Raw genomic sequence first — 15203 nt, 5'->3', positions numbered from 1 at the left:
TCAATGATTCGAATCTACATCTCGACAGCCAGGCGAGGGATTTCGTGCCCTAGAGTACCTCTGTTATGATTCTCTTAAATTGAAGATTGTAGTAACAGAATGTAAGGGATGTAGAATCTATTGGTTTGAATGTTGTAATAGTGGATTGCAATAATTGAAATGAAGCTACGGTAATAAGATTAGAGGTAACAACAAGTGTTTGAAGAAAAGCTCAAATGAGTTACAACTCTATTACATTGGGTTCTTCGAGGATCCCAACCTCCTTACAGAAAATTACTTCAAGCTACAAAATATTCCAGATGCTCTTCACCTTCTCCCTGCTCTCCCTTATACCCCAATACCATACTGACAGCATCTCCCATAACAAAAAAAGAGAAATAACGATAAAATGACAAAGAAAGCAATACTACTTAAATGACAGACCAAATCCAAAACGCACAACTTAATGCCAAAACGCACAGCTTCAACTAAAATAAACACCCATTCTTTTTATTCTTCCCAGCTTCAAACACACATAAAACGCAGTGTCTTATTTCTTCAACCCAAACGACACCATCACAGGTTCATAACACCCTCCCTATCTTGCATATTTTGTAATGAACCTAGTTGGGAATTTGTTGTATTGTGGAATGTGGATGTTGTGATGTAATAAGGAAATCAACTAAATGTAATGAAAGGATTCAGACATGGAATAAGAGCAATGTAGGGGAAGTGTTTGACAAAATTTCTCATAGACTCATACTCATACGTATTTGATAAGGGAAGACTTGGAGGGCTTCCAAACCTACATACACATATCAATTCTTCACAAAGATTCCAGAATGTCCTTTTTGATTACCCCCTTCCCTCTATATACTTGAAGACACCCTCCTATAATCGTCAGCCACTAAAAGAAGGTCATGGGCCAAATTTCTACAAACAAATCAAGTAAAGTAAAAGTGCAACAACCTAGCTAGGGCCCATCAAGCCCAACCCACTTAATTGGGTTCATTACATATTTCAACCCAAAATGTTTGGGCTTCGGTTTGGAGTGCTGCTGTTGATTTTTGGTTTGTGGTTTTGGGTATTTTGGTTAACTGTGTCTCGGTTGCTAACTCTCTCATTTTGGGTTGGGTCATGATTTTGGGTGTTTGAAAATGAAGACACATCCACTTTATTTTTCTTTTTCTTAGCATATTTTGCCTTCTTTTTATCGAATTTTTGCTATTATAGAAGAGGTTTGTCAATCCCTCTTCAATCAAGTATCTTCATGCCATGCACAAAAAGTTCCCAATTATTAGCTGAAAGTGTTGTAATGGCTCTCTAAAACATATTGTACACAAACATTTGAGCAAGTCGATGACAAATGTAAATGGTCTGAAATATAGTCATTGTATTTTGCTTTTCTGTTGTAATTGAATGCTATATGCTCTGCTTGCATGTATGTCCAGATATGTTTTCCCTGAAAAATATCCAATGTTGGTGAATGTAGGAATGGTAAAGTGTCCTCTTATGCTTAAATGCTTTTTCTTTTTTACTTTTCATATTCTTTTTTCTTTTTCTTTTTCTTTTACTGTTATCAATTATGAGACTTTAGTATTCTTTTTTCTTCTTTTGCCATCATGTGCTTCCCCTTTAAACTCTCGGAAGACATTCATAGAATTAGTGTGATGGGGGAAGAGGAAAATGGAATGGCACCCAGGCCTTCGACTTGGACTTCATAGTCATTAATGACACCTCAAAATACATTTGGAGATCCCAAAGATTACCATGTGAGTAGGCAGGTTGATGTCTTTTATTTTTTATTTTTAAAATGTGTTTGATGTGCTCATTAATCTAATTTATTGCATAATTACAGCATAATTTTGATGTAAATATGCCCTACTGCCAAGTAATTCGGAGGACTTTAGGCAAGAATTTTTTGAATTTTCAGAATTTGAAAAAGATGTTGGAAGTACATTTTCTGATGTTGCTGATGGTATTACACTTTTTTTTGCTTTCATTTTAATGATACTAATTTTGAATTGATGCTAATCCATCCCTATTTTTCCATGTTTAGAAATGTTATTCGACATAAATGAAGATTTATAGGGTACCACTGTTGTCCCAAATGATGAGGTACAGGTTGAAGCACCAAGATCTGGTATGAAATTTGAGAGTGACAATGTGTAAGATCCCTAATTTTCATGTGTTTTAATTATTTATTATTTATTTGATTGTGTAATTTTATTAATGTAATTTTAATTTATTTTACTTTGTAATTTAATTTTTGGTTGGGCTTGTGTGTAGTTAGTTGTAGTATTTTATTTATTTTGTTGGGCTATGTGTGTGTGTGTGTTTTAATTGGGCCATGAGTGAAGAGAAAGGCCCAACCGTGTGACTAGAGGGCCCAGCCCGTGTGGAAGTAAGGAATCCAGCCCCTCCCCTTAGTGGAACGGCGCCGTTTTGGGTAAACCCTTAGGATTCCATCTCTTTCACTTGGCGCCGCATAGCTCTTTCTTCTTCCTCCTTGTTCTTCTTTCTTCTATCTTCTTCCAGTTTCTTCTTCCTCCACCTGCTGTCGATGCCAATTCCTCCTCCAATTGGACCTTAACCACGCAATGCAACCCACATCAAGCCACCACTCCTTCTTCCATGTTCTACTCCTTGTCGTTCGACAATGGACTCCGAAAAGTTGCAGTCAAGCTGCCGCTCCACACGACCACCACCACCTTCACCTCGAGCTTCCATGGTTGCCCCCGTGTCAATCAGTTGTGCTTTCCTCAACTCCTGTCAACCCGCCATGTCACCATGCAACTTTCACTGCCACACGTCTCTTCCATGGCATTTCATCACCGTCCCTCTCCAGCGCTGCATGTGAGCCGTATTTTCATCTACAAAATTGAACCGCCATACTCGGCCAATAAATAGGCCACGAGTTCCCTCAATTAAACCTTTCATTTAATCTTCCTCCCTCTCTTATATAAGCTATTTTCATCTCGCTTCTTAGTGTATAAATTATTGTTCTGTGAATTTTGGTTGTAAGTCTGGGAGTTTTAGAGTAGTTTTGCCATGCACTGCACTGAGCTCCGCCCTGCATCGCCATGTGCACCACCACGACCCACCACAGCAGAACCCTCTCTTCCATTTATCTACCCCTAGACCAAAATTCCATTCTTAAAAACTCACCAAAACCATAGCTGCCGCCACTGTGCCGCCACCTTTGGCACCGCCACCATATGCGTGATCTTCCAGAATTTTCCCTTCTACGTTGTAAGTAATTCTCCAAAATGCGACCCATGAGTTTTAAAATGGCATTATTATAATTGACATTATTTATAGACTATGGTTTGAGATGGGTCTTGGGCTGTTGAAGTGTTGTGATTAAATTGTAGTTGATGTTGGATTTGGGCCTTGGGCCTGATTGGAGGATGAGATTACTTGTGTGGTTGGTTGTGAAATTGTGTATTTGTAATTGTTGTGATATTATATAAATGAGAAATTTACTATGTCATCCAATATTTGTTGTCATGCATATTTATCGTCATATAAATAATTGTGCTATGAAATCATGTTTGGAAAATGGGACTATTTGTATTATAAATGTGTGAGTGCGTGTATATCACAACCCCAAGCCAAGATGAGGCATTATCTCGGTGAAACTCCTATGGTCACTCGGTAATAGATTGAAGTGACGTCTCTTGAGTTGTCGTCGAACGATGACAGGAATGGACAAGACGGTAACGCTTTGGTACAGATTTTGTGGCCTCTTGCTAGTGGGGTTAAAGGATTCTTAGCCATGTATGCGCTGGGAGAGGAACGGGGCATCGTTCATTACGAAGTCATATGTCCAGATGTTACCCGTGGTGTAAAGAAGAGAGTCAGGGTGTGTGGATGGTCTATAGGGGAGACCGTGGTGCATGCATAATAAAATAATGGATATGTTTGGGCCAAATGAGATTTTTGGCGTTAGTGATTAAATGTGTCTTTTTGAGAAAAATGTGAATTTGTTTCCTTCATATTTGACCATATGTAGACGTGTTGGTTGTAATAATATGTTTTAAATTCTTGGATGTGGTTTCGGTTGATTATTTGTTGAGATATCATAATCTCATTGTGGTGTATTACCCTACAGTTCCGTCTTATGGTATCGTAGATTTTGAGGCAGAGGCCGAGTATGAACCTGAGGGATTGGCTCTGCCGGAGGCATGCCTTGCTGATATTTTGTTTAGCGATATGTGATTTGTTTCCCTTATGTGATTTGTTTTCTTTAAATTATATGTCGGATGACTGTATAATTCTTGTAAAGAGTATTTTATTGTTTTGAACTTTCTAGTACTTAATAAAGAATGACCTTTTATTTCTCTACTGTGAGTATTATATTGTACACTTATTGTATGTTGTGCACACTTTGAGCACTTGTCGTTGGGGTGTATGATTCATGTGGTTATCATCTCGGTGTCACAAACTCCACTAAAATAACACACGGGGGTCGAGGGCGCCACACAATGAGCTTACGACCTATTATAAACAATATACTAAGCAAGAGGGATTTGGTGTAAGGACACACATGACTAAGAGAGATGATGATGGGAGGCCTATGTATATGATTATTGGTTGTGCCCGTGGCGGAAAATACCAACCTAAGAACATTAATATCTCGAAGCCACATGCAACAACTAAAATGGATTGTAAAACAAAGGTAAATGCAACGTTGAACAAGAATGACAAATGGGTTATCACTACTGTTGAAAATGCGCACAACAACATTTTTGTCTGCCCCAAGAAGACAAGACTCTTATGATCTTACAAGCTTCTAAATTACTACAGTCAAAGGATCATCGACCTCAATGATAAAGCCAATATTCGAATGAACAAGAATTATTTTTTTCTTGTCGTTGACATGCGGGGTTTTGAGAATCTAGATTTTCAAGAGAGAGATTGTAGGAATTTCATTGACAAGGCTAGACATTTAAGATTGGGTAAAGGAGGTGGTGAAACCCTTACTGAGTATTTCCAAAGAATGAGAGATCAGAATGATGGCTTCGTTTCTTCCATGGACGTCGATGATGAGGGAAGGTTACAAAATGTGTTTTGGGCTGATGCACGAAGTCGAGTGGCCTATGAGTATTTCGGAAACGTTGTAACCTTTGATACAACGTATCTAACAAACAGATATGAGATGCCTTTCGCTCCATTTGTTGGTGTTAACCATCATGGGCAGTCCATACTACTAGAGGCGGGGTTGTTGTCAAGCGAGGACACGCATTCCTTTGTTTGGTTGTTCCGCATGCGGTTGGCTTGCATGAATGGTCGAGCGCCTAAAGCCATCATAACTGACCAAGACTGGGCAATGAAGAATGCAATTTAGATTGTATTTTTGAAAATTCGCCATAGATATTGTCTATGACATATAATGCACAAACTTCCAGAAAAGTTAGGATCTCACTCCCATTTTAGCACAGGTTTGAAGACCTCCATTCAGGCTCCATTATATGATTCACAGACCTACACAAAATTTGAGGAGAGGTAGGGTCAACTTCTTGATAAGTATGATCTCTGATGCAATAATTGGCTCCAGTCCTTATACGAGGAAATGACTTTTTGGATTCCAGTTTACTTGAAGGATGTATTTTGGGCTGGTATGAGTATGACACAACGGTCAGAAAGTATGAATACTTTTTTCGATGGGTATGTCCATTCCGGTACGACTTTGAAAGAATTCATAGACCAATTTGATAATACTCTAAGAAAGAAGGTGGAGGTAGAGCCAACGACTGATTTCAACTCCAGCAACGAAGCGATCCCTTACCTTTCCCCTTTCAACTTTGAGAAGCAATTTCAGAAGGTATACACAAATGCAAAGTTTAAAGAGTTCCAAAAAAAGTTGATGGGTCTAATGTGTTGTAACTACACACTAGTGAGCAAGCAGAGGTGCATTTTAACCTTTGATATGTTGGATGAAATATCTATTGATGACTGCACCAAAACAGTCCATTACAAAGTTTACTATAACGAAGAGGAGTGTGAGGTAAAATGCACAGTTTGAGATGAGAAGAATTTTATGTAGGCATGCACCTAGAGTTTTTCAGTTGAAGACGATTAATGTGCTGCCAGATAGATATGTCTTGGCTCGCTAGAGGAAGGACGAGAAAAGGCGATACACATTGATCAAAAGTAGTTACGATGACTTGCGGGCTAGTGGAGATGCACGAAGGTATGAGATGGTCGTTAAAAGATGCATGAAATTAGCAACTAAAATATCCCCAAGTGATGAGCTTGTTAATAATGCATTCTTGCATTATGTCGATGACTTTGATTCAAAATGTGATGATGTAACATTTGGGTCAAGAGTCGAATCAACGAAGGTTGAACCGAATGTAGTTGCAGATAAGGGTAAGCAAATATTAAGCCCCCTGTGGTCAGAGGGAAAGGGAGACCCCTAAGTAAGAGAAAGGTTCCACCTGTGGAGAATATGACAAGAAAGAGAAAGGTAGTACACTTTCCAAAATTCAGTTACTAGTTAGTATTCTTTTTCTAATCTGTCTATTTTTTGTTTTTTAACTTAGGCTTGTAGGAAAATATTGGATGATGAAATATAATTGGGTGACACCATGGGATCTCAACACCAATTTGAAGATGGGGTTGGTGTTGGGACACAAAACAGCATTGCCACACAATCGATGCTATCATGAGGTCTTCAACTATCGGTTAAATGTGTCTTTGAATATATTTTGTTCAATTAAAGATTGCATGCATAATTTAAAAGTTGTTTACATTATAGTTGTTTTCTTTCATATGTGCCGCTATAATTGAGTTGTTGTTTTTGTGTCTGTTGGTAATGGCCATGGTGTAGTTTGTGTCTGTTGATGTGTTTCATTTTTGTTGCTCTTGGAGAGAGTTGGGTGTAGTTTGAAAATACAAAAAAAGTTTCTTTTTTATTCCTCTTGGAGAGAGTTGGGTGTAATTTGTGAATATGCAAAGTGTTTCTTTTTTGTTCCTCACGAAGAGGGTTGGATATAGTTTGTGAATATGCAAAGTGTTTAATTTTTGTTCCTTTTGGAGAGGGTAAGGCGTAGTTTGTCAATATGCAAAATGTGAAAAAAATTTGTGTGTCTATCTGTTGGAGAGGGTAGGGTGTAGTTTGTCAATATGCTTTCAGTGTCATTTTTGTATCTTTTTTAGAGGGTATGTAGTAGTTATTCAAAATGCAATTTTGTACCTCTTGGTATAGTTTTGATGTTCTTTGTGAATATGCCAAAGGTAAGGTTTTTTGTGGAGATGCAACGGCTTATTTTTTGTACCTCTTGGCGAGATGGGGTGTTTTGGTACCATGAGTTGACTAATCTGATTGTAGAGGGTTTTTGGTAGCATGATTGTGTATGTTTGTTAATCGTGTCTTTGATGACGGCCAACATGCAGAGGTTTGGTTTTTTTCATTCTTATTTCAAAATTTATTGTATGAATATTTGAGTGAAAAAGGGTAAGGAAATATTGAGCATCGATCCCATTTGTTGTGCCAATAACAAGGAAAGCTGTGAGTTTATAGATATATATATATATAATATATATCTATATTTTTTACATGATATCTTATTTCATTCTTCAAAGTATGTCATTTTTCAGAAATTCTCACTTTTTATTTGGAATGTGTAATTCTTCTCATTACATTTCTTAGGTAATGGCCATATGTGCAAAGAAGTTATTTTGGTTCATGCCCCTCCCCCCCCCCCTCTCTCTCTCTCTCTCTCTCTCTCTCATTAGGTAATGCATTCGAGATTACAATTTTTTCCTCCCCATAGATTAATGTTATTACTTGGGTGTTGCCCAGATTATTTGACTTAATGATGTACATTTACTTGCATGGTTGCCATGATTTTGTTCACAGGTTGCTCTTGCTGGAACATCATATTCATTTTTGCATTAGGGGCAGTATTGGTAAGAAATATTTTTAATGACTTGCGGGGTTGCTCCTTAATTGAACCACTACTTATTTTGGGCTATTTAATCTTATTAAAAAAAGCATGTGTTTCTCACATGCTCAAGAAACACATGGTAATTTAATCTACCAATGTCTGATTAATTGTGCTACAGCTTGTGGATGTGGGCAGCTCACAACTAGTACATACCTTCACACCATGCCGCGAATTGCTTGATACTACCTCCAAGGGACCCTGCAATCACAAGAATGTTTACCAACTCTGATGGGCAGTGGCTAGCAGTTGTCAACTGGTTTGTAGATGTATACATATTTAATTTGGAGACTTTAAGGTTTGAAACAACACTTGTCAAGCATTAGTTCTAGTTAATCATGATATTGTTCTTTATATTCAAGCATTATAGACATCATTAGTCATGACTTAGTAGAACAGACACATAAGGAGGTCCACTAATTAATTTTATGAGAATGTTTTTTTTTTCCTATAACTGGTAATGATTTGTTTGATAGTATACTAAATTCTCACCATATTTATGGTTCATGGTCATGGCTGAATACTTGTGTGGAGGATCCCATGAAAAAGGGCATGAGGCTGAGAAGATTTAAAAGCCTGATTTTGCTACAGCACAAACTATCTCATCATTTATTTATAGGGCCATAATCTTCTAAAATGTTTGCATGCATTGAGTTTTCGTTCTTCTAAACTCTTTTGGTTATGTGGAACAAACAACATTGGTTCATTTCAGGATTGGATGGTGCCTCCAGAAAAAAGTTCTATCATGGGTTCTGTAAGCAATATTTGTGAAGGAGTTTTGTTGTATATTGTTATTACAATGTATATCCAATGGTGTTATTAAAGTGTTAGTACAATGTATATTGCATTAAAGTGTATATTTCTAGTGAAAAATTTCATTATAGTGTTATTAAAATGTATATTTCTGTTTGAAAAAGTTATTATAGTGTTTTGATCATTCTCACGAGAAAAAGTAAAGGAGTAAAATCACGTTTGTAATTTCTTGTTTGCCTATCTTCATATTTTCCAAATGCAAATCCTATCATAACATGCACTGAAGAGAAGAGACTTGTCTACTAGTCTTTTTTTGTGGCATGAATATTATTTATGAAAGGTTTATAAAATAGAATTTTAAACTAGTGTTGCCAAAGAAATACAAGGATAATAGAAGATGGAGAAAGATTATGAAACCAATATGATGTTGTGATGTTAATAAGCAATGAGCCATTTTCTGGTGTTTGAATTGTTGATCTCTCAAACGGATTGTAAAAGCTTTTTATTATGTTGTTGCTTCTTAGAAACCATTGTCTTTTGGTTCTCTTTACTTTGGCTCATTTGCACAATCATAGAAAAAAAAAAAATAATCCATTCAGACGTAGTTAAAACTATGACATCCAAATATATATAGAATAGGCTACTCAAAAAACAAAGAAATATATAATAGGCACAAGCTGTTTTCATTAGCCAGGTTGATCTATCAAAAAAATATTTCCATACTTGGTTTTCATCAAACCATGTGCACAAGCTGTTTCCATTCAAAAATCATATAATCCATACAAAGTATTTTTTACATGGAATTTATCCGAATCAAGCAAACATTATTACAAAGGTAACAACCCAATACAAATACAATAACTTTCACTTTTCCTTTTTAATATTCTTCGCTATCTCTTTAACTTTATCTTCCCTTTTCCAAACGGTATACTCGTGCTTTAATACATCATCCTACGTCTTCCAAGTCTTATTCTCTCTTAATAAAATATTCTCCTCTAGCAACTGAAGTATATCCGCCCATACAAAGAATTCACACCTCGCATCTCTTTGCACACAGTATGAACTCTGAATTAACATGATAAAGTACACCCCGCAATCAAGAAATCGAGTTGCAAATATGTCAAATATAAAGTTGCTTTACCATATTATACTTTGGCAGACAAAGAATCTCATTCCAGGGCTTTTCTTAGTGTAGGACGTCTTTAATAGTGTTTTCAAACTACACCAATATGGTGATTCCATCATAAAATCGTTAACTAAAAATGATGATTGGGATGATGCCATGCGTAATTTTGAAAAACCACAGACAAGTTCAAACACGAGTTTGTCTGATTTACATTATTGAATACATAGTAATATAGCCTAATCAATGTTTGATTAAGCCCGACCATCATAAAATTTAAACATAACTGGATTTCAAGGAAGCCAATACCAGTAGCTCATTATCATGCCAAATTAAGATAAATCCTTTCTAAAACCAGTGAAACAGGCACATGTGACCGATAAAACCAAATAATTGCCCTTTAGATTTTGTTCTATATTATATGTCAAACTACACTAAACAAGTTCAGAGAAGGTTTAACTATAACTATACTCAAGCAACCTGTCACCCCTTAGACAATTCCTAAAGTTCATTATTCATGATCCCCAACCAACTGTAATTGAATATAAAATTGCTATATCAGAACTTTAAACTTTAGTAAGGAAGTCAGCAAGACATCAATGCATGCCATTATCTCATATCATCATTTACACACACACACACACACACAGAGTGATATGAACCTGTAGGAATAAAATCTCTTGAACCCACAATCAATTTGAAAACTCCCTAAGAAAGCCAAAGTCAAGTCAATGGATGGAGAATCTAGACACGATGAGAACTCGTTTCAAGAACCTACATTATATTAAAATCTAGACCCGTTGAAGAACTCGTCTTAAGAACCCAGATTACAAGGAGGAACGCCACAAAGGTTGTGATTTACCTTTGATAAGTTCAAAAGTTCAATCAAGAACAAGAGGAGTAAACTCAACTCACAAATAAAATTCAATATTGTCTAAAAACTTCAAATGAGGCTACAAAGAGTATTTAAATCAAACTTAATTAAAACCTTAACCAAAATAAAACCCTTTTACCCAAAATGCCCCTGGATGAACAGTGTCGCGGCTATAGTAACGCTACAGTAACCTCTTGAAACCCTAGATCCTAAAAAGTAATTTTCCAAATAAGCCCTTGACCAAAATACAAAGCCTTCCCGAAAACCATAGTTCATAAGAAATAAGACATGTGGATCAAGCATCTTCAAACTCACTTATTCTGAACTAATAAAATAAATCATTTAACCAAATTGGAAGCCTCCAATAACAATTGGCTCTATCTCTAAGTCATGTCTTCCATAACTTGAATCAAGTGGATCAAAACTGGTTCTCATTCTTTCAAGCCCATCTTGAGTGTTGGGCTCTTGCTAGTTTCATCCCAAGTGGATTGCACCAATGTTTACATTGCTTCCTTGATCTTCTCGGCCCTTGATCTTGTAATTGGCCTATCTGAAACTTGCAAAGGATCTTTAAGATTAGGTCCAGCTTGGTTCCCATCATTTCCCCTCTCCTCAAAAGGACTCGACTTCGAATCTTCACCTACATCAAAGGGAGAAAGATCAGAAATAATGAAAGTAGTAGAAACATTATACTCACCTGGAATATCCACTTCATATGCATTGTCATTAATTTTCTCAAGAATTTGGAAAGGTCCATCTCCTTGAGGATACAACTTAGTCCTTCTATGGGCTGTGAATCTTTCTTTGCGCATGTGAAACCAAACCCAATCTCCTGGTTCAAAGATGACACGCCTTCGTCCTTTATTGGCTTGGGAAGCAACCCTTTCATTCTTTGGGCAATTTGAAGCCGTACCCTCTCATGAAATGACTTCACCAACTCCGCCTTCTTTTGTCCATCCAAGCTACTCCTGCTATCAACAGATAAATCCATCAAATCCAAAGGAGTAAGTGGATTAAATCCATAAACAATTTCAAAAGGAGAATATGAAGTAGTAGTATGCATGGTCCTATTATATGCAAACTCTATAAATGACAAACAATCCTCCCAAGTTTTTAAATTCTTATGAACAACAATGCGTAAAAGCTGAGTTAAAGTCCTATTAACTACTTCAATCTGACTATCAGTCTACGGATGACAAGTAGTGAAAAATAAGAGCTTAGTATCAAATTTCCCCCACAATACCTTCCAAAGTAGCTAAGGAATTTAACATCCCTATTAGAAACAATACTTATAGGTACACCATGGGGTCGCACTATCTTCCTGAAAAACAAGTCAGCTATGTTTGTGGCATCATCTCTTTTATGGTATGGAATGAAATGTGCCATCTTACTAAATCTATTCACAACCACAAAAATAGAATCTCTACTCCTTTTTGTTCTAGGCAGCCCCAAAACAAAGTTCATAGATATGTCTACCTATGGCTTACTAGGAACCGGTAAGGGTGTATACAACCCATGTGGCAAAACCTTAGATTTGAGCTTTCTACATGTAATGCACATTCCACAAATACAATTAACATTTCTCTTCATCTTAGGCCAAAAGAAATGTTCATGCAAAATGTCTAAAGTTTTCTTGACACCAAAGGGTCCCATTAATTCCCCACCATGTGCCTCACGTACCAATAACTCACGCATAGAATAACTTGGCACACAAAATTTGTTTTCTTTAAACAAATAACCATCATGCTTGTAAAACTTACCAAATGCCGCCTTATCACATGCCATATACACATCAGAAAAGTCAACGTCATCGGCATACATGTCTTTCACATATTCAAACCCAATCATTTTAGCACTCATAGAAGTAAGAAGTATATACCTACGGGATAGAGCATCAGCAACAATGTTCTCCTTACCTTGTTTGTAATGGATGACATAGGGAATGGTCTCAATGTATTCCATTCATCTAGCATGCCTTTTATTCAACTTACCTTGACCTTTGAGATGCTTCAATGATTCATGATCGGTGTGGATCACAAATTCCCTTGGCCATAGGTAGTGTTGCCAAGTCTCTAATGCACGAACAAGAGCATAAAGCTCTCTGTCATAAGTAGGGTACTTCAGGGATGCCCCACTTAGCTTTTCACTGAAAAAGGCTATGGGCCGCCTATTCTGCATTAAAACGGCTCCAATCCCTATTCCTGAGGCATCACATTCAATCTCAAAAGTTTTGTTAAAATTAGGTAATGCTAACACAGGTGCAGAGCACAACCTTTCTTTAATAGTGGCAAAAGCATTCTCTTGATTAGCCCCCCAATGAAACCCAACATTCTTTTTAATTATCTCAATGAGTGGTGCAGCAATAGTACTAAAGTCTTTAACAAAACGCCGATAAAAGCTAGCTAAGCCATGAAAGCTTCGTACCTCAGTGATACTTTTTGGCATTGGCTACTCTTTGATGGCCTTGACTTTCTCTTCATCCACCTCAATACCTTTTGTACTAACAACATAACAAAAAAAAACAAAATTTTCCATGCAAAAGGCACATTTCTTGAAATTAGCATACAATTTTTCACATCTCGACACATTAAACACATATCTCAAATGCTCAATATGTTCATTTAAGTCCTTGTTGTACACTAGGATATCATCAAAGTACACAACCACAAACTTGCCTATGAACGCACGTAGGACATGGTTCATTAATCTCATGAAAGTACTGGGCGCATTTGTAAATCCAAATGGCATAACCAACCATTCATAAAGCCCATATTTATTCTTAAAAGAAGTTTTCCATTCATCATCCTCTTTCATTCTAATTTGATGGTACCCACTTTTAAGATCAATTTTACTGAAAATACATGAGCCATGCAATTCATCAAGCATATCATCCAATCTAGGAATGGGATGACGATACTTTACCGTTATATTGTTGACCGCCCTGCAATCAACACACATCCTCCATGTCCCATTCTTCTTTGGCACTAGTAGCACTGGTACTATAGAAGGGCTCACACTTTCCCTCACGTAGCCCTTGCTCATCAAATTCTCAACTTGCCTCTGAAGCTCTTTTGTCTCCTCTGAAATACTCCTATAGGCTAGTCGGTTTGGAATAGCAGCCCCGGTCACAAAATCAATTTGGTGCTCAATACCTCGAATGGGTGGCAACTCATTTGGCATCTCATTCGGGAATACATCCTCAAACTCCTGCAACAAAGAAACAGCCAAACTAGGAAGAGACTGGTTAGTTTCATCAAGAGTAAGATAAGACTCTTTATAGACAAGAAAAATCACAGGGCGATCTGCGAAGAAAGCCCTCTTAACCTCACTCTCTCTTGTATAGAAACTCACTTTTGCCTTTCCTTTTCTCTCAGCAGACTCTCTTTCTTTTTTTCTCTCGTGGCTCCACTATTTTTTCTTTACTCTCAACCACCTCTGTACTTTCTTTTTCACTCTTTCTTTTATGCTTATTTTCACTCTCACTCTTTCTTTTTTGCTCAATCACTTTTTTACTCTTTCTTTTTTAATCACTCTCATTTTCACTCTTTCTCTTTTGATCACTCTCATTTTCACTCTTTCTTTTTTAAGCAACCTCACTTTTCAGTTTCAGTTGGTCCTCATAGACTTGGTTTGGAGTTAAAGGAGCAAGCTTGATTGTTTTGCCCTCCTTTTCAAAGTAGTACATGTTCTTGAATCCATCATGTGTCACCCTCCTATCATACTGCCACGGTCTCCCCAACAAAATATGGCTAGCATGCATAGGCACTACATCACAAAGCACAACATCACAAAGCACCTCATCCTGATACTTCCCAATAGAAAAAGTAACTAACACTTATCTGTCCACCCTAACCTCCCACAATCATTCAACTAGTGCAATTTGTATGGTCTAGAGTGTTTTAAGGTTGATAAATTCAATTTCTCAATCAAAGTAGTGCTAGCCACATTAGTACAACTCCACCATCAAGGATCATACTACATACCTTATTGTTGACATGGCGTCTAGTATGGAAAATGTTCTCTCTCTGTTGCTCTGCATCATCCACCCTAATGTGTGCATTGAGAGCACGTCTGGCAACAAGAGACTCACCTGTCACGAGGTATACCACTCCATCAACCAACTCGGGCACCTCATCACTATCATCCTCACTCTCAGTCATCACCTCCCCATTGTCATGCATAATCATCACTCTCCTGTTTGGACATTGAGAAGCGATGTGCCCTGAACCCAAACACTTAAAACATTTAATATCTCTATTCTGTGAAGGTTGTGATTCTACCTTGGGTTTGTTGCTAGTTCCCTCATCTTTTCCCTTAGGTGGTTCGGTCTTTCTCTTTGCTTCAGCTGGATAATTTCTATCCCACTTTGATTTCCAAGTAGTGCTAGAAATCGAAGTGTACCTTGCTGTCCCTTTTCTCTGTAATTGCCTCTCCAGCTATGACTTCATAGACATGTGCACCATGTCCTCTATCTCCACATAATGCTGCAATTCAATTACATTGGCTATGTCCATATTCAAAC

Source organism: Juglans microcarpa x Juglans regia, chromosome 4S (assembly GCF_004785595.1).
Source record: "Juglans microcarpa x Juglans regia isolate MS1-56 chromosome 4S, Jm3101_v1.0, whole genome shotgun sequence".
Classification (NCBI taxonomy): Eukaryota; Viridiplantae; Streptophyta; class Magnoliopsida; order Fagales; family Juglandaceae; genus Juglans; species Juglans microcarpa x Juglans regia.
This window is presented reverse-complemented; position numbering follows the sequence as displayed.